Consider the following 25,364-nt stretch of genomic DNA (forward strand, 5'->3'; position numbering starts at 1 on the left):
TTTTGAAACCAAAATAAAAATGAGATTTTTAAAAACTCAGAGCTTGTCGTCTCTCTCGGTTTTCTTCCTGCCTCCTCCTCCTCTCCTCCTCCTCCTCCTCCTTCCCTCTCGCCCTCTCTCTCTCTCCCTTTCTCCTTTTCTCTTTTCCCTCCTTCTTTAAAAAGAAACAGCTTCGGCTCCAAAGATTCGAGCACACACGAGGTTCCCTCCCCCTTCCCAAAAGATGCTCTAATTCATTTAATTTTTTTCTCTCTCTCCCTCTTTCTTTTTTGGTGCCTCCTTTATAACGTAAGCCACAGCCCCCTTTCTCCCCCTTCTCCCCCTCCTTTCTTCTCCACTTAAATGAAAGGGGGGAAGAGAAAGAGTGGGGGGAAGTTGCCCCCTCCAAGATGATGAGTAAACAAGAAATCTATTGGGGGGGACGGTGCTCCACCTCGACAGAGAGATTCCCCCCAAACTGCAGTGATCGTGACTAATCAATCACTTTGAAGTAAGCGAGGTGGGGGGTTAGAGAGAGCTACATAGGTTGGAGCACTTCGGCGGGGTCTTACAGCACCACCTTCGCTGTTACTTCCCTTATTTATTCGTATTTAAAAGGGGCAGTCAACGTGAAGGTAGTATACTCCAATGTGAATTTCCACCAGAGGTGCTTTAAAACCTGTCCCAAAATACACGCACGCACACACTCCTCCCCCCCCCAACACTCACGCACGCACACCACTGCGCTGTACCCTTTTTGGCACTTCTCTCGCACCCCCAACCACCCCCTTCTCATGAACCTCTCTGCACTTTGCTGGTGAACCTCATTCTTATACATATTATTATTTCTTCCTACACCGCATAGTGTTGAAACTTGATTCTCTCTCTCTCTCTCTCTCTCGCTCTCTCTCTTTCTTTCTTTCTTTTTGCGCGCTCTCTCTTTCTCCCTCTCCCTCTCCCCTCTGTGTTAAATCCCCCCACCAATATTATTTCCTTTAAAAGTTATGAAATCGCCAGCCAGAGCTGCCCCCTTTCGTGGTCCCCCCTTGGAGCAGCTAGACGGTGCAGCTAACCCAGAGCGTTGCATCCAAGGTTTCCCATCGGATCGCCGGGGGAAAAAAGGGAGAGGGGGGAAAGCCGTTTGTCCTTCCAGAAGCTGGAGCAAGGAAAACCAATAGGTATGCGGAGGGTTTGCCTCTTCGGTTCTCCTTCTCCCAAGAAAAAGAAATCTCTCATCGATTTAATTTGTGCTTTTCATTCAGAAAAACTAAAACACTGATGTTGGAGACTGTGTTGTTGTTTTTTAATTCAAATATCAGATTTGTTCTTTAGCTCCTGAGTTGTTCCTCTGCTTCCGTTAAGCGGAGTGGTAGCCACAGGTAAGACACTGAACGTTTATTCGTTTGTGGATCTGTTTCTCAGCTGGGACGTTTTTTGGGGGTGCGGGATTGTTGTTTTGTTTTGTGTGTGTATATATATATATGTTTCTTTAAAGACCTCAAATGCTCCCCCTGATGGCAGCAAAGAGGATTTCCCAATCCTCCTCCTAAGTAAGTGGGAAAAGAGAGGGGAGAAAGTCTTTCAAAGGCACCAGCTACAACCCCATTCAGAAAACACACGAATAGAATCTTGGCACACACCCATCTCGTTAATTCACGTGTCCATTAATTACCCTTCAACAGGGGCGGAGTGTCTCTGTGTGGGGGGCGTAGGGGAGGATAGCAGCAACCCTATAACACCTTTCTAGAGGCAGCCCCAGAGCACAGACAGTCTGGAAAGGGATTTGTCTTGCTTTTCATTGCCACTTCTAGGAAATATAGACCGGATTGCCATCAGTCTCAGTCTCTCTCACTTTCTGCTTCAGAAATCATTCTCTCTGGTCTTCTGTGCAAATGGGGGTGCTGGTTTGGCTATATTTTTAATAGCCCCAAAAGTCTTGTGCCCAGCATTTCCCACAGACTGATACCTCCCCAAATGTGCAAGCCTACATGTGCACCAAATGTGCAAGTCTCACTGTGCAAGCTACTTTATAATTGATAAAGCTACTTTATAGATTATAATAGTGGGGTGCATACACACAATGCACAACACCCTAGAAACTGTAGTTTGATAAGGATGCTGACAATTGTAACGACCGTGAGTGGTAAACTACAGTTCCCAGAATTCCCTTTAAAAAAGGGGGGTGTCTTCAAAAATGCTTCAGTGTACAGTGAACAAAAAAAATGCTTCAGTGTACAGTGTACAAAAAAATGCTTTTTGTGTACACAACTCCCATCCCTGTCAGGAGAGGATCACAGCAAAGATGCTCGCTTCTTCAATCACATCTCTGAGGTGTGGAGAAGAAAGCATGATCATGATCAAAGGCTTCAACTACATCTCAGTGTCACTCACCTTGACCTCTGCAGGTTTATAGTGAGTGAAGCACTTGACTTTTAGGTAAAGGTAAAGGGACCCCTGACCATTAGGTCCAGTCGCGGATGACTCTGGGGTTGCGGCTCTCATCTCGCTTTATTGGCCGAGGGAGCTGGTGTACAGTTTCTGGGTCATGTGGCCAGCATGACCAAGCCGCTTCTGGTGAACCAGAGCAGCGCACAGAAACGCCGTTTACCTTCCCACTGGAAGGGTACCTATTTATCTACTTGCACTTTGACGTGCTTTCAAACTGCTAGGTTGACAGGAGCAGGGACTGAGCAACGGAAGCTCACCCCATCACGGGGATTCGAACCACCGACCTTCTGATCGGCAAGCCCTAGGCTCTGTGGTTTAGACCACAGTGCCACCCGTGTCCCTAAAGGTTCCTGACTTTTATTCTGCATCAATATCTATTTAATAATAATAAACCCTATGCAACACCCCCCCACACACACTTTTCTCCTTTTACTTAGGTTTTTATAAGGTGGCCCAAATGGGCTGCCTTTTACATTTCTTTCTTGCTTTTAAACCATGGATGGGGAACGTGTGGCCCTGCAAATATTGTTGGACTCCAAATCCCATCACCCCAGCCAGCTCAGTCAATAGTCAAGCATGATGGGAGTTGCAGTGAGTGGTGGCTGGTGCCTGTTGGGACTGGCAGGGCAGAAGGTAGGAAGCCCAAGTAGAAGGTGGACCAGGAGCCAATGACACATGGAGCCAACTAATTCATCTTTTGTCCCCATGCTTCTTGCTTACAAGAGCAACATTGAGACTAAGGAGGAAGAAGCTGACAACTGCTCCTGGACTAACCTGATGTAAGAAGGCAGGCAGGTGGGAGCTGGCCAAGGGCAGACTGAGGTAGGTATATCAGATGGACCAAGGGCAAATGTTGCTTCAGTACAACAAGTGGAGACTGGTTCATTTACCCCAATACCATGGGGCTTCAAACTCCCTGTCACTGCTTTACATTGATAGCAGATTCCACTGTGGCATGGGGGCAGTCCACTGTGCCCCCTCCCTCCCATGGCAATTTGCAGCTCTGTGCTCCAACCCACATGGTAAGAGCTTTGTTTCTGGGGCAACCTGTTGGCAACATGAGCCACCTCAGTTGAAAGCATTCTACTGGCTGCCAAATTTCTACTGAGCCGCTTTACTACTGGTGTACAAAACACTAAACAGTTCTGGACCAGGGTATCTGAGAATCCAGCACACATCCTACATCTTGGACCTGGTTGACACCAACAGGGAGGAACTGACTGACAAAGTGGAAGTACTCAGAAACTTAGGAGGATCATGTCCTCCTGAGTTTCATGATAAAGAGGCAAGGGAAAGCAAAGTATAGCCAGACATGCACTTTGTTGTTGTTTTTTTGTTAGTTTTTTAATAATTATTTTCAGTTTTATACATTTCAACAAATTTTTACAATCATTTTAACATTTCAAAACTTGACTTCCTTCCCCCTCTTTCTGTGGTTCCTTAAATTTATTTTTGATATTTTCTGTATATCCAAATTAACTTAATTTGCTCATTTATTCATCTACTTTAAATATATACTCTTATAAAACTGCAGGTTGTTACAATAATCCTGCCAATGTTCTTATCTGTTTACAATTTGTTTGCAAATATTCCACAAATCATTTCCACTCTTTTATAAAAAAAGTTTGTCATCTTGATTTCTTCCCAATACCATTCCATTCATGACTTTTTTTTCCAATTTTTATTTCAGTTTTCATTTGTATACCACCTTTTTATAATGCTAGATGCAAGGCTGTTTGCAAGCTGAAGAAACAACAAAATACACAAGATCTTATAACAATCCAATTCAATACAAATAAGTCATAACTTTTATTTTCTCCCAAGCCTTCCCAATTTAAGTCTATTGAATTGTATTTTAAATGTTTAAATTCTGCTTTTATTATTTGTTTTGTTTTTAATATTCTATTTCTGTATTTCACTTTTTAAGCAGAATGTTGGCGAATTCAGGACAGATAAGATAAAGTACTTCTTTGTGCTGCGTTCAGCTAAACTATGGAATCCGTTACCACAAGAGGTCATGATGACCACCAACGTGGATGGCTTTAAAAGAGGATTAGACAAATTCATAGAGGATCAAGCTATCAATGGCTAGTAGCTCCAATGGTAGTATTCTACCCTACTGTTAGAGGCATTAATGCCATTTGCGGGGAACTACAAATTCTGTTGATCTCATTTCCTGCTTGTGGGTTTCCCATAGGTTGGCCACTGTGAAAACAGGGTGCTAGACTAGATGGGCTTTGACCTGGTCCAGCAGGGCTCTTCTGAGCTGATTTATTGTTTAGTTGTGCTGTATTTTGAATTTTTATGTTTTATTGTTAGGTGGCATTGACTTCTGTTTGAGAATGCAAGCTGTTTAGTGGAAGACACTCATGCAAAGCAGATGCTCTACCACATATGCTCTACAGCTCTTCCACAGGTGTTCTGGGAAGCAGCTCCATGCATACGGCAGTAGAGGCTGGCTCATTTGGACAAATGGGGCATTGCCCCACCAACCTCAGCCTGCTCTCTTCTGCCTGCCTTCCAACAATCAGCCCAGCAGATGACCCTGCCTGTCTTCTTCCTCCTCCTCAGTCTCAGTGTTGTCCTTGCAGAACTCAGCAGGGAGGAAGATGGGGGCAAACATAGAAAGAATTGACTTTGCCTGTCATCGGCTCTGGTGCCACCTGCTGTTGGTCTCCCTGCCTTCCACCCTACCAGCACACATGAAAATCTATACTCATTTTTCTGTGCATTTCCCCCCCAAAATGCGCATTTTTGTATGCAATGCCACTTGCCCAAAGTAACTTAATATGTCTGTTTTGAAGTAATGTTGGGTTTTTTTTAAATAAAAAATTCTAAAAGTAAATTTTAATGTAACTTTAAATATCTTTATGTACAGCATAAAGGCAGATTTCATGCAGAGGCAGTTTTACAAACCAACAAGGTATCCACTGCCTTGTTCTGAGGTAGACCATTGGCCTGTCTAGATTGGTGTTGGATACACTGCCTGACAGCAACTCTCCAGAGATTCAGAAAAGGCTATTTCCCAACCCCACCTGCAGGTGTAGGAATGAATTTGGGACCTTATGCATTCAAAGCTTCTGCTCTGTTACTGAACTATAGCCCACCTAACATTCCAGTCCTCATGATTCTGAACTAAAACAGCAGGGCTTCAGGGAAGAACCTTTCTCAGCTCCACTGCCACACTAGGGCAGTGCTCTCGCTAGGGTCCCAATCCCACATAGGGTTTCTAGTGCAGCACTGTTCATGTGTGAAGAATCATTTATTCATTGCTTCAGGCATAGTGAAAAGATGAGCTTCAGTGTCCCTTCTAACTCTTCATTTCTATGATTCTACAGCAAACCTTTTTGGCAAGGCTTTCATGAACTACAGGCATACCTTGGAGATATTGCAGGTTCCGTTCCAGAGGACCGCAATAAAGCTAATACAGCAATAAAGTGAGTAACACTATATATATATATATATATATATATATATATATATATATATATATATATAGGTTTTGGTGTCTTCGGGTGTCTTCCCGTGTAAGAGTTGGGGTGTCTAGGCGACGTTTCGACGAGGTCTCACTCGTCATCTTCAGGCTGGTGCTTTCGGCTTCTTGTTACTAGAACAGAGCAGGATCTCAGTGTTTGAGTTCCTATAAATACTGTTGAGGGGGTGTGGTGTATAGCCTCCAACGTTCTGGGCAGAGAGGAAGTTCCTAGGTTAATGTGCCTTTTCTTCTTTTGTTCATTAATTACTTGAGGGATATCTTGAGTGATTACCAAAAAATAGCCAATATCCTCAGAAACCCAAAAGATAAAATCCAGTTAGAAAACCAAGGGGTCTATGAAATACCCTGCAAAGTCTGCCCAGCCACGTACATTGGACAAACAAACAGACGAATAAATGCACGTATCGCAGAACACAAGAATGCCGTCAAAAAAGAAGAAAAAACTTCCTCTCTTTACCAACACATGAAAGAAACAGGACACGAAATTAATTTTGCAGATTCCAAATTGCTCTTTAACATGGAACATCACCACAAGAGAATAATCATGGAAGCCATCGAGATAGAGAAACACCCTCACAACATGAACAAGCGTGACGACACGTCCCGCCTGCCAGACATCTGGAAATTAGCCCTCCCCACAAAAACCGACACCAGAACCAGAGGCACACAGAACGCCATCTCCAATCAACCACACCAGACCCAAACCCAGACCCTCTCCACAGATAAATTACAGACACCATCCAGTAGCCAAACCATAGTGGCACCTCCGGATGCTGCACCCCCCTGCAATCCCTACACAGATCTGGCTGGCACAGGGCACAAAACCACAGCTCGCCCCTATACACGAAGCCAAGCCAGAGCACAACTAAGTGCAGTACAGCCATCTTCTCACAAAAACTCTTTACAAGGTCAAGAGGTCAAGACACGAAAGCTTTAGCAACTAATCCACACCTAATGACCCTCCTAAGTGGTACTCAGAATATCACTCAAGTAATCACTCAAGATATCCCTCAAGTAATTAATGAACAAAAGAAGAAAAGGCACATTAACCTAGGAACTTCCTCTCTGCCCAGAACGTTGGAGGCTATACACCACACCCCCTCAACAGTATTTATAGGAACTCAAACACTGAGATCCTGCTCTGTTCTAGTAACAAGAAGCCGAAAGCACCAGCCTGAAGATGACGAGTGAGACCTCGTCGAAACGTCGCCTAGACACCCCAACTCTTACACGGGAAGACACCCGAAGACACCAAAACCTACATTCCTGTACCCGTGAAAATCTACGAAAGCATATATATATATATATATATATATATATATATATATATATATATATATATAAAATTTCCCCCCCGGTGCATATAGAAGTTATGTTCACACTATACCATAGTCTATTAAACCAATTCCCCACCCAGCTGTAAAAAGGTAAAGGGACCCCTGACCATTAGGTCCAGTCGTGACCGACTCTGGGGTTGCGCGCTCATCTCGCTCTATAGGCCAAGGGAACCGGCGTTTGTCTGCAGACAGCTTCCGGGTCATGTGGCCAGCATGACTAAACTGCTTCTGGCGAACCAGAGCAGCGCACGGAAATGCCGTTTACCTTCCCGCTGGAGCGGTACCTATTTATCTACTTACTATTTATCAAACTGCTAGGTTGGCAGGAGCTGGGAGCTCACCCCATCACCACGATTCGAATCTTAGGCTCTGTGGTTTAACCCACAGCGCCACCTGCGTCCCCACCCAGCTATAGGAGGGGGGAAATCCATGTCCAGCCCATGTCAGCTCCACTCACATGGCCAGAAGTGGGGCAGTGGTGGTCAGGGGCTTCTTTCCCCTAGAAGTATCTAGGCTGCCTGTAGCTGCACCCACATCTTCATAAGTTGCAATACATGTGAAACACAATCAAGTGAGGCATGTGTGTAGATTCTTGTTTTTACAATGCTGGTTTTTAGGTTGCCACCAACAAACACCTTACTCAAAATAGACCCATGGAAATAAATCAGCTCAAATTAGTCATGTTCATTCATTTCAGTGGTTCTACACTGGGTGGGACATAGTTGACTGTAGCCTTCTGTTTCTATGGTATTATTTTGTTGTGATTAACTTGTATTTTCTTATACTGTTTAAATGGGATGCGGGTGGTGCTGTGGTCTAAACCACTGAGCCTCTTGGGCTTGCTAATCAAAAGGTTGGCAGTTTGAATCCCTGGGGTGAGCTCCTGTTGCTTGGTCCCAGCTCCTGCCAACCTAGCAGTTCGAAAGCACGTCAAAGTGCAAGTAGATAAATAGGTACCGCTCTGGCAGGAAGGTAAACAGCATTTCCGTGCCCATCCTCTGGTTTCGCCAGAAGTGGCTTAGTCATGCTGGCCACATGACCCAGAAAAACTGTCTGCGGACAAACGCTGGCTCCCTCGGCCAGTAAAGCGAGATGAGCGCTGCAACCCCAGAGTCGTTCGCGACTGGACTTAACTGTCAGGGGTCCTTTACCTTTACATTTTATACTGTTTAAAGCTTTTTAACTTTACGTGGTTTACAAATGCTTTGAAATACAATAAATAAAATAATTTAAACAGTTAGTGAAGATATAGCTATTATTTTATGGCATATATCTATCCCCAAACCCCCAGCTAACTGTGGGAGAGGTCTTTGTCTCTTCCTTTGTCCTAGGTGCCCTGCTAGGTTGCTTGCATCTAGTTTGAGAGAAGATGTGTTGATTTTTCACAACAAAGCACATTTGATTAGGGGTGAATTAATAGAAAGCTGATTAAAGATGATCTTGTGTGTGTGGAAGTTAACGAGGATTTATTTGGGGTGATCTGCCTGGGGGATTAATTGGTTTCTATTCTGTGAAATTTACATTTGAGTAAATACTTCCCAATCAGCATATATAAAGATAAAAGTTCTGTCCTTTTCTGCTTTTCTCTAATATTCTTCTTGCTGTTAATCAGACTTGTTAGTCTGCAGGTGTCCAAGAGACTTTTCTTAGGCAGAAAGAACCAGATGCACAAATATAAGGTGGGGGACACCTGGCTTACTAGCAGTGCATGTGAAAAGGATCTAGGGGTCATGGCAGACCACAAGCTTAACATGAGTCAACAGGCTGATGCAGCAGCAAAAAAGCCAGTGCTATTCTAGGCTGAATCAACAGAAGTCTAGTGTCCAGATCAAATGAAGTAATTGTTGTTGTTTAGTCGTGTCCAACTCTTTGTGACCCCATGGACCAGAGCACGCCAGGCACTCCTGTCTTCCACTGCCTCCTGCAGTTTGGTCAAACTCATGCTGGTAACTTCGAGAACACTGTCCAACCATCTCGTCCTCTGTCGTCCCGTTCTCCTTGTGCCCTCCATCTTTCCCAACATCAGGGTCTTTTCCAGGGAGTCTTCTCTTCTCATGGTGTGGCCAAAGTATTGGAGCCTCAGCTTCAGAATCTGTCCTTCCAGTGAGCACTCAGGGCTGATTTCCTTCAGAAGGGAGAGGTTTGATCTTCTTGCAGTCCATGGGACTCTCAAGAGTCTCCTCCAGCACCATAATTCAAAAGCAGTAAAATGAAGTAATAGTCCCACTCTATTCTGCCTTAGTCAGACCACACTTGGAATACTGTGTCCAGTTCTGGGCACCACAATTTAAGAAGAATATTGACAACTGGAGCATATGCAGAGGCGGGCAATCAGGAAGATCAATGGTCTGGAAACCAAGCCTTATGAGGAACAGTTGAAGGAGCTGGGTATGCCTAGCCTGGAAAATAGGAGGCTGAGAGGAGATATGATAGCCACCTTCAAATTTCTTAAGGGCTGTCACATGGAAGAGGGAACAAGCTTGTTTTCTCCTGCTCTGGAGGGTAGGACCCAAACCAATTGATTCAAGTTGCAAGAAAGAAGATTCCAACTAGACATCAGGAAAAACTTTCTGACAGTAGGAGCTGTTCAACGGTAAAACGGACTCCCTCAGAAGGTAGTTGACTCCTTCATTGGAAATCTTAAGCAGAAGTTGGATGGCCAACTGCACTGGCTCCCATTGGAGGACAGGGTCAGGTTTAAGGTGCTGGTTTTGACCTTTAAAGCCCACGTACCTACGGGACCACCTCTCCTGGTATGCCCCGCGGAGGACCTTAAGGTCCACAAATGACAACACCTTGGCGGTCCTGAGCCTCAAGGAGGTTAGATTGGTCTCAACTAGGGCCAGGGCCTTTTCAGCATTTGGTGGAATGCTCTGTCACAAGAGACTAGGGCCCTGCGGGACTTGACAACAGGGCCTGCAAGACAGAGCTGTTCCGCCTGGCCTTTGGTTTGGACTCAGTCTGACCCTTATTGCCCTCCCCTTATGGTTTTGATCTATGGGCTACTTTTAAAATGAGGCTGCATTTTAAATTGCATTTTAACCTGTATTTTATATTGGTGTTTTTTTCCTCCTCCCACCATTATGTTTTTATTGCAATTTTACTGGTGTTAGCCATCCTGAGCTCAGCTCTGGCTAGGGAGGGCAGGGTATAAATAAAATTATTATTATTATTATTATTATTATTATTATTATTATTATTATTATTATTATTATCTGTCATGGATGGTTTAGTTGAGATTCCTGCATTGCAAGGGGTTGGACTAGATGACCCTTGGGGTCCCTTGCAACTCATTCTATGATTCTATGATCCACAACACATTAGAAAACATAGCTACAAATACAATGGTACCTCAGGTTACAGACGCTTCAGGTTACAGGTGCTTCAGGTTACAGACTCCACTAACCCATAAATAGTACCTCGGGTTAAGAACTTTGCTTCAGGATGAGCACAGAAATCACATGGTGGCGGCATGGTGGCAGTAGGAAGCCCCATTAGCTAAAGTGGTACCTCAGGTTAAGAACAGTTTCAGGTTATGAACGGACCTCTGGAACGAATTAAGTTCTTAACCCGAGGTACCACTGTACATTATACAGCAAAGAGGGGGAAAAGTCCCAGTAAAAACGGAACAAGGGCGTCTCAGTTTATCAAAAAGCCTGGGGAAATACAAGCATTTACCTGGTCCCCAAAATATGTCAATGAAGGTGCCAGGTGGATCTTGCTGGGGTGAGATTTCTACAGACTGGGATCCACAACTGAAAAGATCCTCTTTCCCATGTTACCACCTTCTGAGCCTCCCTCAGACTTGTAGAAAAGTCTTAGAGGACTATCTAAGGGTCCAGTTAGGTTCATATTAGGAGAGGCATTCCAGAAAATATTGCGGTTCTAAGCCAGTTTGGTGTAGTGTCTAGGGTGTTCGGCTAGGATTTAAGAAACCTGGATTTGACACCCCACTCAGCCACGAAGCCCTCAGGGTGAGCATCGGCCAGTCATCTCCTCCCATCCTAAATACCCTCACAGGGTTATTGTGTGGCTTAAATGAGATGTGGGAGAAAATGTTTGGATATAAATGCAATTAATCATCCTCTTCTTTATATGTCAAAACCTGCCAATAGGTAAGAGGCAGGTACATTTTGTGCATGCTAGATGTTCTGTTATCTTAAAATGCCACTACAAAATTTCTCATTCATTCCCCTATCCCCTATCCACATAATTTCTGTGCTTCAGAAGGCAATGGAGAAGAGGCTACTTTATGATGGCTATAAACAGCCTCTGGTTCAGAGGCATTTGCTTGGCAATTCTGTGGAACAGGAGATTGGATTAGATAGGTCTGTTGTTCTTATGAGCTGTGGGGACAGAATGTGTAGTAGCTTGGCAATGTAGTAATCAAGAATGTGCCTCTTTTGCTTTGTAAGATTTTGGATGCTATGCAAATATTAACATCAGCTCATGTTTTGGAAATCCTTGGCCCTTCGGATGTTGCTGAACTACAACTCCCTTCATCCCTTGTCATTGGCCATGTATGCTGGAGCTGATGAAAGTTGCCCTCCAGATGTTGATGGACTGCAACTCCCACCCCAGCCCCTAGCCTTGCTTGTTGGAGCTGGTGGGAATATAACAACATATTGCAGGCACCCCATCCCTGGGCCAGAGTGTCCAGAAAAATACCCATTCATTAATGAAACACTCCTGTTCAATAGCCTACCTTTGGATTAAATGAGCGTGTGGGGTGTATCTTTGGAAAAGTCAAATGAATGCCCTGTTTTATTAACCTGCATAACAGAAACATCAACCTATTGTAAAGGGGCCCTTATTGCCTATTGCAACGGTGTTCAAAACACCATCCAAATCTGCTAAACTAAGCAGAAATTTAAACGGGTGCAACTATTATGTTTCAGGTGTTTGCTTGTTTTCTTATTGCTAGGTTGGAGTTTGTCCCATGAATGAATGTGCTTTCCTGTACCCTACTGATCCTGGCTGCTTTTTCATCTTAAATATGGATAACTTTTTCTAATACTGAGAAGAGTAAAGCATGGCACATAATTATAACAACAGCTGATTATTTTTTTTAAAAAAAGAAAAGAAATGGTAAACTGTGTTTGCTGAAAATGACCACAAAGTTAAACAGGATAAGATTGGTTACTGGATTAACTGATGGTGTCAGAGTTTTTCCTATTTTGCCCAGACTTGTAAGTTTGGGGGCATTCCTGCCTTGTTGACCGTTCCTTTTTTCCTTTATACCTGGCATAGGCAAACTCGGCCCTCCAGATGTTTTTGGGACTACAACTCCCATCATCCCTGACCACTAGTCCTGTTAGCTAGGGATGATGGGAGTTGTAGTCCCAAAGCATCTGGAGGGCCGAGTTTGCCTATGCCTGCTCTATACACTCTGACTACCTCTTATATAGCTCGATAAAACCTTCCCTTACTGGTCTTCCTTCCTGTCATATCTCCCCTCTTGGTTCACAAAGTCCTCCATTCAGCCCAACTCTAAGGTTACAAGAAGAATCCTGCTAGATCAGGCCTAAGGTCCATCTAGTGTTCCAACTGTGGCCAACCAGGTGCCCCTGGGAAACTCACAAGCAAGGCATGGAGGCAATAGTCCATTGTTGCTCTTCAGCAAATGGTATTCAGTTCTGGATGGGGGTGAAGGGACTTGGAGTCCAAAACCCTGATAACAGGGAACAATGCAATGTTAGTAGCATTGAGGGGTGGGAAAATATGGGTTGTATCCAATGAAGTTTTTTTCAGAGGAAACTCACTGAAATTAAGAAACCTAAGTTAGTCGTGTCCATTAATTTCAGTGGTTCTACCCTGAGTATGAATAACATGATTGGCACCCTAAATTCCTTGGTAGACTAATAGAATCATAGAACTGTAGTTTTGGAAAGGACCCTAAGGGTTATTTAGTCCAGCCTCCTACAATGCAGAAATCTCAACTAAAGCATTGATGGCAGATGGCCCTCCAACCCTACCTTTGTCCCTATTGAAAATGGTTTTGTTAGTTTGAGCCCAGGTCTCTAATTTTTTAAGGTCATCTTGAGTCCTGATATTGTCTTCTATAGCATTATCTGCGCCTCCCAGTTTGGCGTCATCTGCAGATTTGATGAGCATCTCCTTGATTCCATCATCCAGGTCATCTATAAAGATGTTGAAAAACATCGGGCCCAGGACAGAAACCTGCGGCACCCTTCTTGCCATTTCCCCCCAGGATGATGAGAAAACACTAGTGAGCACTCATTGGGTTCAGTCAGGCAACCAGCTACAAATCCACCTAATGATAACTTCATCTAGTCCACATTTTACCAGCCACTCTGCAAGAATATCATGGGGGACTCAATTAGGGATGGGCAAATGTGTCAATGTCATTCCTTCCCCCCTTTTTTCTCAGATCTTAAGTTCCGTTTGCTACATTTCCACAATTTTCCCTAATATGTACATTTGTGCAAAGCAGTTACCCCATATAATGCATATTTGTATGTTATTTTCACAAACATATTCATTCCTTTGCACAGTTTATGCATTTATACACATTACTGGGGTGGGGGTGGGGGAGGGAATAACTGCATTGCAAAATTCAGAGAAGTGTGAATTTTGGAGGGTGACTTTGTTTCAATGCTCATAATGTTTCAGGAAATCTGAAGTTGGTAGGTTTACCTTTAAATAAAAAGAGAACCAATTTTCTCCCCATACCTATTTGTGACTGCAGGTTTGGAGGAGGTCTCCCCTGAACCACCCTCATGTAGCCTCCTCTGTGCACTGCCAAATGACCTTCTTAGTTCTGCAAATCCTTTTATCAGAGGCAGATTTAGGGCAGCACAACCAGTTCCTCCACACAGCGCATTGAGCTGAGGGGGCAAATTTTCACCTCCTTCCCAAAAAGTCCAGTAAGCACTTGCTTTGGGAAGGAGTCATGAGGGCTCCGGCAAGGTCTGCTCCTCCCCCAAGCCTGGTTAGTGCTTGCCCATCTTTGGAAAGGAGCTGGGAGGGCTCTAGGACCTGCCAGAGCCCTCACACCTCCTTCCTTAAGCTCAGCACATCCCTTACACAGCTTTGGGAAGGCAGTGCAAGGGCTGCTTAGGGCAGCAAAGTCAAATTTTGGCCATATTGCACAGGCCACCATATTGCCAAGATCCAACCTGCTTTCATATCCCTGGCCCTCTCCTTGTCTATAATATCTGTTTCCTAGTCCTCTGCTGATTATCCCAGTGGAAGGGGGAGCAGCAGTTCTAATCCCTACAACAGGTCAGCGGTTCAAATCCTCACAACAGGGTGATCTCCCATTGCTCAGTCCCTGCTCCTGCCAACCTAGCAGTTCGAAAGCACATCAAAGTGCAAGTAGATAAATAGGTGCCGCTCCAGCTGGAAGGTAAACGGCGTTTCCGTGCGCTGCTCTGGTTCACCAGAAGTGGCTTAGTCAGCTGACCACATGCCCCGAAAGCTGTCTGCGGACAAACGTCGGCTCCCTCAGCCAATAAAGAGAGATGAGCACCGCAACCCCAGAGTCAGTCACAACCGACTGGACCTAATGGTCAGGAGTCCCTTTACCTGCACCTTTATGTTCTCTGGGAAGGGAGATGAATTTTACAAATGTTGGGGAGAGGGCTAAAATATTCTAGAATAATTCTCTTCTGAGAAAGCTTCCGTTTGTTAATGGTGAATGAAACTCTATTGTTAGTTCATGCTGGGTGTGTGGGGGTGTGTATGGGTGTGTGTGTAACAGAAACAAGGGGCTAAGATGAGAAATTGATAGATTTGGGCCAAACCTCTTGCTTCCATCAACAATATTACACATATTGGGTTGGATCCAGATAATTAGAGTAAACTCACTTCAGTCAATGGGGCTTAAATTAATTCCATTTGCTTCAATGGGTTCACTAAGTGTGGCTAAGCTCTGATCCAACCAACTGGACCCAGAATTCCCCAACCCATCCTTATTCAGAGAAGTTGAGGGTGGCAATATTTAAGCAAGCAGCCTCCTGAAGTAGGAGTGATATTGAAATTCTTCAACAGGTTTTTTGTTTTTGGAGGGGGAAATGGAATCCTCTCCCCCCCCCCAAAAAATAATAATTCTCAGAGCAATGTTCAGAATTTTCTGAGAAATTTTAGCCCCAATACATACGATTATACACTGACATGGAATTTGTTTTCTAATGGTTTACAATCGACGAATCCTACATAACGTTTCAGCAGTCAAGACTGTCCTTTATGTTGTCTAGTTCTGATTATTGCTCATGTTTCAGAGGAGAAATAAATAAATGTCATGGAGGGAAAAATCCCTTCCATCTATACATCTGAAGGTTAGCAAAGACATACCCATTTAAAACCTCATCATCCTACAGTGCCTTTTGCAAATGTAACCAGCTAGTCTTGAATCGATTTCATCTGTACATATACCCTTTCATACCATAAAGTTGCCTCTCATTCCCCCTATCTACCCAATCAGAGCATTGTCAAGACCAAGAAAGTCAACAGTTGTCACTGCTGTCATGGAGGGAAAAATCCCTTCCATCTATACATCTGAAGGTTAGCAAAGACATACCCATTTAAAACCTCATCATCCTACAGTGCCTTTTGCAAATGTAACCAGCTAGTCTTGAATCGATTTCATCTGTACATATACCCTTTCATACCATAAAGTTGCCTCTCATTCCCCCTATCTACCCAATCAGAGCATTGTCAAGACCAAGAAAGTCAACAGTTGTCACTGCTGTTTTGGATGGACTCAGCGTCAAGGAATAGGCAATATGTTTTGCAATGTTTATTTCAGCATAGCTTCTCTACATTTTAATTGAACAAAGAACTGGCCATGATGACAAAGAATGCAGCACGCCTGACTTTAGAGGGGAGATTAAGCAGCACAGACTAAATACATTGACTTAATGTCTAGCCTCCCAGGATAGACAAAAGAAATTTCAAACTGTCTCATTGTAAGACTTCATATAAAATCTGCAGGGGGAAAAATCCTGGCCAACGATGAGAAAACAAAACATAGTGCTGCCTGCAGATCTGTTTATGTGATCATAGGAATAACAGAAGTACGGTAGTTTGGAAACTACTGAGTAGAACTGAGGCAACAGAGGGGACCCAAAGGTCATGTGGTCCACCCTTCTGGCTGAAACAGGACCATCAGTAGGGAATGCTTGTGTGACAGAGGAGAGTCCTCTCTGTAATACGTATCTAAGTGGCAAGGATAACACTCACTTTTTTCCTCCTAGAAAGCAAGGGGAAATGTCTGTGAGTGTTATAGAGGGAATGCCTACGGGTGGCGGGGGGATCTGCTGCAGTCGTGAGCAGAGGATCCATGGTGCCCCTTCCTTCCCTCCTCCGTGGCTCACTTTGAAACAGCAAAGCGGGAGAAGAGCCGCTGAGTGGGGAGAAGAGAGGGACAGAGAGCCTGGTTACAAAGCACGGATCCACATAGATCCTCAGGATTTTTGCACTGGGTCACCCCAAATTCACCATCAGATCACATAGCATGTCCATGGCTACAGCTTGCACCAAAAAAATCACGCACCCACTGTTGCCTGGGGCCGCAGTGGTGCAAAAACGTGGTTACAAAGCATGGATCCACATGGATCCTCAGGATTTTTGCATTGGGCTACCCCAAACTCACTGTCAGATCACATGTCTGTGGCCACAGCATGAACCACAAAAATCATACATCCACTGTTTCATTTAGAATATTTTTCTTCTTCTTTTCCTCCTCTAAAAACTATGTGCGTGTTATGGTTGGGTGCGTGTTATAGAGCGAAAAATACGGTACTAACAGGGAGCAGAGGAAGTGTAGCTTCCTATGCCTCCCAAGCAGGCATTTATAATTCGCCCTGGTTCCCAAGCTTTGATGTCATCACCCATTTGAGGTTCCTTCTAGAATCTCTTTGTATCTAAGGACTTCTTATAGGGCAGATGCAAGAACTCAGAGTTTTGGGTTCATTTTTTCTCCTCTCTTTAAACCATTCCTTATAGGACTTGGTTCCAGACCACCAACCTGGTTGCCTTCCTCTGGATATCCTCTGGTTTGTCAAAGCCCTTGTGCTCAAGTCCTGCTTGTGGACTTCCCATTATGGCACCTGGAGGACAACTGTAAGAACAAGATACTGGACTAGATGGGTCTTGGCCTGACCCAGCAGGCTCTTGTTTTCTTACCTTTGTTTGACATGCAACTCCACATGTAATATGTAGTTTGGTCCTGGGAGTGAAAGAAATGGGAGCATGTTACACAGAATGAGATGCTGAGTCCATCATCAGGGCCTGCTAGCATCATGATTTATCCATGTCACATTTTCGTGTTTCATCAAATGGAAATGCAGATGGAATTAGAAAACCCATAAAACCAACAGTTTGAAACCAAAACCAAGAACAGTCCCATGTCTGGAAAGCATAACCAAACTCAGCTAAAAGCCAGCAGAGCCAAAACAAAATAGCCATCAAAAAGCAGAAGAAAAAGCAAAGCAAAACCCAAAACCTAGTTGTAGAAAACAACAATACAACTCAGACCCTGCCAACTCATGCTAAAAGCGTTCTGAGGAAAACATGCAGACATGCACCACTGCCACCACTGCCACTGAAAAGCCCACAGTGAAGTTGCTGGACTTAGCTGTGGGGCACAGCCTTCCATGGGGTGGGTGGTACCAAAGAGAACCCATGGCTCCACATTTGGATGGGGAAGCTGTGGCCCTCCAGATGTTTGCTGAACTCCAGTTCCCATCAGCCTCAGCCATCATGGTCAAGAATCAGGGATGATGAGAGCTGGTGTCCAGCAATGTCTGGAGGCATCTCCTCTTCCCTGGCCTAAATTTTTCACCAATTGTACATTGGTAGAGGCACCGTAGCTGTCTCCAGGATGTTGTTTTCCAACATCCCATGACTTGCTTCCCCCTAAGCTGGGGTTCCAGAGACTAACACATTAGAGAAAACATTCCATGAGGTGTGCAGAGCCACTGACAAGTTCACAGTCTCATCATCATCACCATCATCACCATCACCACCATCTACCCTTCACCCTTAGGTCCCAACATTAAAACTCAAGATTACAATATTAAAAACAACTTTAAGCACAATAATAAAAAGAAGGCTGGTCCTAAAAATATATACATCAAGTGTCAAAAACCATGGCAAAGAGGTGCATCTCCAGCATTTACCAGAAGCTGTGCAGTGAAAGTGGAGGGAGTTCCACAGCTTAGGGGCTGCCACAGAGAATGTCCTCTCTCAGGTAAACCATCCTTCTAAGATTCTGAGGAACTGCCAATAGGCTCTTCCTACTTTGTACCCCGAGTGTTTCTTGCCTGTCTGGAAAGTGTTTTTTAATTTTGATAATTTCTCTTGCTTGTCTGGATGGAGGATGGAGAAATATGTGTGTAGAAACTAGCCTGTCAGTGTTACTCCACTCACTTTATGCCAATGTCCCCACCCACTACTATCATGTGCCCCCTAGAAGGTTTCACAGAAGAAAATATGGACTTTAGGCTGGAAATGTTTTCCCAGCACTGGCCTACAACTTCAGAGGCAATGGTTTGCTGGGAGTAAAGGGTATCAGTTGCTCCTAGCCATGATGTCTACATCCTGCCTTCATAGTAAGAGGCTGTATGCTTCTGAATGCCAGTTGCTGAAAACTTCAGGAGGGGAGAGTGCTGTTGTACTCAGGTCCTGCTTGCAGGCTTCCCCAGAGGCAACTGGTTGGTAAATGTGAGAACTAGGTGCTGGATTAGATGGGCAATGGGCCTTACCCAGAAGAGCTATTCTTATGTCCTTACACCTATGACTCAGCCCTGGTACATAGTTGTTGCACATGCACCAGGACAGCGCTGACAGGTGCCATGATATTGGCTGTGGGACCTGAAGGTGTGTGATCATTTATTAATTGCTTCTGAGTGCAGGAGAAAACTTTTAGTCCTGCATCCTGTTTGTTCTAATGGTGGCTAACCAGATGTATGTGGGAAACTTGCAAGCAGGGCATGAATGCAAGAGCACTCTCTAATTCTGCAGCTTGAGAGGTTCTCCCCTTGTGACTCTAGATAGGAGGGAGAAGCATATCTGACATCTCCCTCCTCTGCCATTCCAGTCTCATCAGGCAGGGGGAGCACTTTGAGGGAGGGGCTGAACAGGAAGAGGAGATGGTGGCAGGAAGGGCAGGCCACAGTCTTGTCACCAATAATCAGGAGCCACCTTCATGGGTGGCATCTGACACATCCACCCAGACAGAATTTTCTTGCAGTGGTTTTAGAGGGAAATACTTTGCATATGCTCAAAGACACTCTGCTGTAAGCAGGCATGAGAGAAGAATGAGATCCAGTTGACATTTAAAGGCAACCTTTCCTAATTTACACAAGATGTGAACCAAAACACAGTTATTCTTCAAAATTCAAACCCCTTCAAATTTTGCAGTGTGCTCCTCCACTCAAGTAATGTGTACAAAAATGCATGTACTATTAGAAAGTGTGCATATATTAATAGAAGTACTACGCAAAGATGCATTATATTATGGAATGTTACTTTTTTAAAAAAAAGAAGAAGTGCATATTAGGCAGAACTGCATACAAAAAAATCAGGAGAAATTCCATTTCTAATGCCAATGAATTTTCAGGAGTTTAAAAAATAAACCATAAACTGGTATGGAAATGTGAAGAATCGAATGTAAGACTGGCAAAATGAGAGGAACCAAAACTGTCAGATTTGTTCATCCCCAGTTATTAATTCACATGTTCTTTCTAGGCAATCAACACCAATCCCCTGTGGCTCAACGTCTTCCTTCATCATTTGCCTCTTTGGAGCTTTTCCTCCTTTTGGCCCTGAAAAATCCACACAGCCTTTCTCGTCCCAGATTGCACTCCAGGCATCTCTGTTCTACTGAGGCTCTCAGGTGGTATGAGTGGAATGTTTTGATTTAATTCAATCCTGGCGTTGCTTTCCTTTCACAGATCAATCCATCAAGAGATTGCTGCCCTTTTGGGTAGGGGGGATGTGAAAATCTGGGGGAGGGGAAGATGGGAGGGATGTGTTCCTGCAAATGTGGTTGGGGTAGTGGACAATAGGCAGAGAGTGTAGGAGTCTGACCAAGGCAACAGCACTGTGGGTGGATTAAGGGCTAGCTGAGGGAATTAATATAAACAGGACTGAGTCCCAGGGCAGTTGATAGTATGGTCACTTCAAACAGGATATTATAGAGTTGGGAAAGGGCAAACAAAATGATCAAGGGGATAGAAACTCACCTATGAATAAAGTTACAGTATTTGAAGCTGTTTGGTTTACAAAAAAAGTGATTATTAAGTGGTGGTATGATAGAAATGTAAAAAATTGTGCATGGCGTGGAAAAAGTGGATGGAAATCTTCCATTCTGCTTGGCTGCTTTGCAGCAGCCTGGAAGTCATCAGATCCACCTCATTGATGATTCTTTGTATGCAGCATGTTAGAGGTTAGGCTGCCCCAAGTCATCCAGCACAACCCTCATGTACCTGCCAGAAACTAGAAGAGAAGGGATCAGTCCTGAGTAGCAAGTTGAGGGACCAGTGGCATGCATACCCCCAGGCACCTATCCCAAAATACAACAACAACTATTAGAGAGAGAAAAGTAAGGAAGAGATTTTTATCTAGGCTCATACTAGTGCAGGTTCAGTAGGAAGCACAAGGTCCAGGAGTCAAGATTCCAAGTTACATGAACAAGGCAAGAAATTCATAATTGTCAACAGAGGCTCCTCCTACAACCCATCCTACAAAGTTTTTACAGAGTGGGTGGGGTGAGCTCAATCACAGAAGTCTCTCACCCTATACCTATCCCTTCTCTGTCTGGGAGCTGAGGGGAGATTCCTATTTCCCTCACAGAGATATAATTCCCAGAGTTCTTTAGGAAAATGGGGATTGGCCATTAAACTATTCTAAGAATTGTGGCTCTGTGAAGGGGATTGGCTTTGCCTAACAACTCTCAGTACTAGGGTTGCCATTTAAAAAATAAAAATAAAAGTCTGGACACAAAAGTTGTTGGGGTGGTGGGGACCTTTGGGGCAAGATTGCAATGAAAAATGAGGTTTCTAAGCAAAAATGACACTGCTGACATTGGTTGCTGTACATCCAGATTTCCATTGACATTTTTGCCAATTTCCACCCGGACACTGCTTCTGACAACAGTATTCCAGGCACATCTAGGAAATTCTTGATACATGGCAACCCTACTCAGTACCCTTAACAATATGCAGTTCCCAGGATTCCTAGGGGGGCATGTTTAAAGTGGCATGACACTACTTTCAGTGTATAGTGCAGATAGTATCTTATTGTGAAACTCCCTTATTTGGACTTCCTGAAACAATATGTGAACTGAAACACAGCCGTCCTTCAAAATTCACCCTTGTCTCCAGCCAAATGAGGAAAATGTGTTTGGAAATGTATACATTACTGAAAATAAACAAAAATGTTTTATAGGAAAATTGCAGACCAAAATATTTTTATTAGGAGACATTTTCACCCAAATGCTAATGATTTTTGTTGTTGTTAGAGAACTCTTTTTGCTTTGCTTTTCTTAAAATGCAAACTGACAGGGAAACACGGAGAACTGAATATTGAAAATATGAGAAACTGAGAGAAATGAAAATTGAGATTCGCTTGGTGAGCTAACTGGCACTTGTTTCTGAATGAATATTTAGATAATAGGTGCTGACATTATGTGGGACCAGAATGGAAGGATTATCCCCTCCCACCCTTTTCTACTGAGCCTAGGCTCCTTTAGCATATAAGCTGAATAAATAAAACAATTGTGATTAAATAGAGTTGTTATTGCGCTGGGTGCTGTACAGAATGTGGAAAAGAGACAGTCTCTGCTAAGCAGGTTTACATGAGCTAAAAGTCAGCATAACTCAAAAATTCAAGCTCTCTACTTACAATGAAGGATATAAGGGTCATTATGAATGGCAAATAACACATGACAACTTTTTCTTTCCATCAAATAATAATAATGGGATGCCTCCAACTAGGTTCTAGTTGAGTAGACCCAGTGAAATTAATGCACCTAAGTTAGTCACCTCCATAAGTGTTAATGGTTCTACCTTGAGTAGGACAAACACTGGAGATAACTTAATGATAGAAACTGCCAGATTTGTCCACCCCTAACTGCAGCACCAATTCTTCACAGCCTCCAAGTACAGTGGTGCCTCGCAAGACGAAATTAATCCGTTCTGCGAGTCTCTTCGTCTTGCGGTTTTTTTCGTCTTGCGAAGCACGGCTATTAGCGGCTTAGCGGCTATTAACGGCTTAGCGGCTTTAAGAAAAAGGAAACAAACTCGCAAGAACTCGCAAGACGTTTCATCTTGCGAAGCAAGCCCATAGGGAAATTCGTCTTGCGGAACGACTCAAAAAACGGAAAACTCTTTCGTCTTGCGTGTTTTTCGTCTTGCGAGGCATTCGTCTTGTGAGGTACCACTGTAATGGATGGTCCATAACTTTCCTCTTTTAAATATTTTCTTTCTTTCTCTCTTCCCTGCCTTGTTCTGCTGTAGGGCTCAATCTCCCATTCAGGCGAGTCCAAACACTTGCTTCCCCACTCTCAATTTCCAGTTGAGTAATCACTCCCTTTGCAATTTCTCATGCTGCTCCCCTCCCCTCCCATTCTTATTTTCCCCTTCCATGTGTATCTTTTCCATGCAGAGTTTGGTCTGTTTAGGCAAATGGGGCACTGCCTCACCATCCTCAGTGTGCTCTCAGCCAACTCCCCACCTGCCTGCCTTCTTACATACTTCTGGTCCAAGAGATGGCCCTGCCTGTCATCTTCCTCCTCCTTATTCTCAGTGTTGCATTTGCAGAACTCAACAAAGAGGAACTTTGGCTCTGCCTCTCGTTGGCTTTATCTCCATCTATTTTGGGAGCCTTCTGCTCCAACAGTCCCAATGGGCATGAACTTCCATGATGCTTTCCTCCTCCAAAGCCTTCTTCTGCTCTCTTTCTCTCTCTTAGTCAATTCCCCTATTTTTCTCAGTGCTCGCCTCTCCTCCCAGCCAACAACCCCTTTGGTAGTGTCAGCTAAAGTTTAAATGCAGTCGCGCTAATGCTAGGCTAGTTCTGGAGCTGATGTCCCCACCCAACCCCAATAACAGTTTGGTTTCTGGCTGACAGCACTGATGAAACACTACAGACGAGCAATCTTGAGGTGCAGCAAAATATTTGGTGCAGAGTTTGACCAATACCTATGTGCCATTGGGCATACTGATTTTTTTAAAAAGCACTTCTCAAAAAGCCACCAGTAATATTAGCTGGTTCAGATGTACAGTGGTACCTCGGGTAACATAAGCTTCAGGTTACATACACTTCAGGTTACAGACTCCGCTAACCCAGAAATATTATCTCGGGTTAAGAACTTTGCTTCAGGGTGAGAACAGAAATCGTGCTCTGGCGGCGTGGCGGCAGCGGGAGGCCCCATTAGCTAAAGTGGAGCTTCAGGTTAAGAACAGTTCAGGTTAAGAACAGACCTCCAGAACAAATTAAGTTCTTAACCCGAGGTACCACTGTACATACTGATAGAATCCTTGCCAAGAAAAGGGATGTGATTGTCTCAAGGTGACTTTATGAGCAGTGTGTTTTTATCAGTATGCCCATACATTTGTACCACCTAGAGTTCTGAAATAAAGAAATGGAAGGATCATGGGCATAGCTAGGATTTTTGTTGGGGGGGGCAGGACTTTTGTGCCCCTCTTGGCTATGCCCATGGTCTTCCCTGTTGCATACCTAATGCACTCGCTTCATACTTTGATGGAGGAAGCCCTCTAATACTAGCCATTGAAATTGAAGGGCCAAATTTACTCATGTCCATTCATTTCAGTGGATCTGCTCTGAGTAGGGCTAACAATTGCTACAGCTACAGGCTAACTAAGAGGTCCTCCAAAAGACCTGTTGTTTGAGCATTCATCTGGATTTGCTTGCAGAAATATTATGCAGAGGTTAGACTATGATTGGGCTTCACTGAACACTTGTCTGTCGGGTAGTTACTGTATATAACACTGCTGTTCAGCAGTAGAACAGACTCCCACAAGAGATGGTGGACTCTCCTTCCTTGGAGGCTTTGAAGCAGAGGTTGGATGGCCATCTGTCATGGGTGCTTTAGTTTAGTTTCTTGAAGGGGGTTGGACTAGATGACCCTTGGGTACCTTTCCAACTCTAAGATTCTATGACAATGTGGATTTATCTTCAATTTACCCTGGTTTGCTTGAGCACTTGTGTGGGGTTTACATCTCCCCATTAATCATTCACACATCCCACACTTTTCTGGGCATTTCCCAATACTTTCCTAATCATAAAATATCTGTTATTTTTTTTTTTTAAGTGTATTTGCTTCACTTGGGTGATGGAGCAATTAGAATGGATTCAAGCTAAGGAGAATTTTGGAAACTTGTTTACTCAGAATTAAGTAAACACATGTGAAATGGGTAAGAATACACATCTGAAAAAGTTGCTGATTTTTTATATAACTTACTTGTTGTTGATTTTTTTTTAAAAAACCCATATACTGCTTCTTATAAAAATAGCATTTTACAACAATTATTCATAAAACCATACAATAAAAATTAGAAATCAGCTAATGATTAGAGAATGGTATATTCTTAATTGCCTGCATAAGCCTGTCAGAATAGAAAGGTTTTCAGCTGGCATCTAACAGTTGAAATTTAAGGTGCCTACTGAATCTCTTTCAGCAGAGTATTCCACAGGACTGGGCCAAAACACTAAAGGCTCCGTTTCTTTTCACTGTCAAATGAACCTCACCAACTCATGGAATGACCATTGACACTCCTACAGATGATCTCAGTGACTGAGCTGGGATAAGAGAGTTCAGCCTTCCCTGGAGGTACCTTGGACCTAAGTTGTTCAGGGCTTTGTAAATTAATCCTGGAAACTTGAACCTAGCTCAGTAAGTGCAGATGCTTTAACAAATGGTGTCACATTTCTCAGTGCCACAACTTCAATGCATGTGTTTATGGGACACCCATAAGCACCTGGGCAGTACCTAAAACTGAATAATAGCTTAAAGTGAAACAGTAAAATTTCTGCAACCTGGTGCTTCCCCAACGTTAGCCTAGAGTCAATGGAGGTTGGCCCATTATGGCAAATGGGGCACTGCCCCACCAGCT

The 25,364-nt window shown here is 43.8% G+C and overlaps 1 long non-coding RNA gene across 1 annotated transcript; it reads left to right on the top strand.

Annotated features, from left to right (window-relative positions):
• Positions 1-1,309: 1,309 nt before the first annotated feature.
• Positions 1,310-20,040, top strand: LOC308579118. Its single transcript, XR_014004301.1, has 3 exons — positions 1,310-1,358; positions 5,766-5,864; positions 19,975-20,040. It is a non-coding gene; the product is annotated as an uncharacterized lncRNA (long non-coding RNA).
• The last annotated feature ends 5,324 nt before the right edge of the window (positions 20,041-25,364 follow it).

This window comes from Podarcis bocagei (assembly GCF_964188305.1).
Source record: "Podarcis bocagei genome assembly, chromosome: Z".
In the NCBI taxonomy this organism is placed as follows: Eukaryota; Metazoa; Chordata; class Lepidosauria; order Squamata; family Lacertidae; genus Podarcis; species Podarcis bocagei.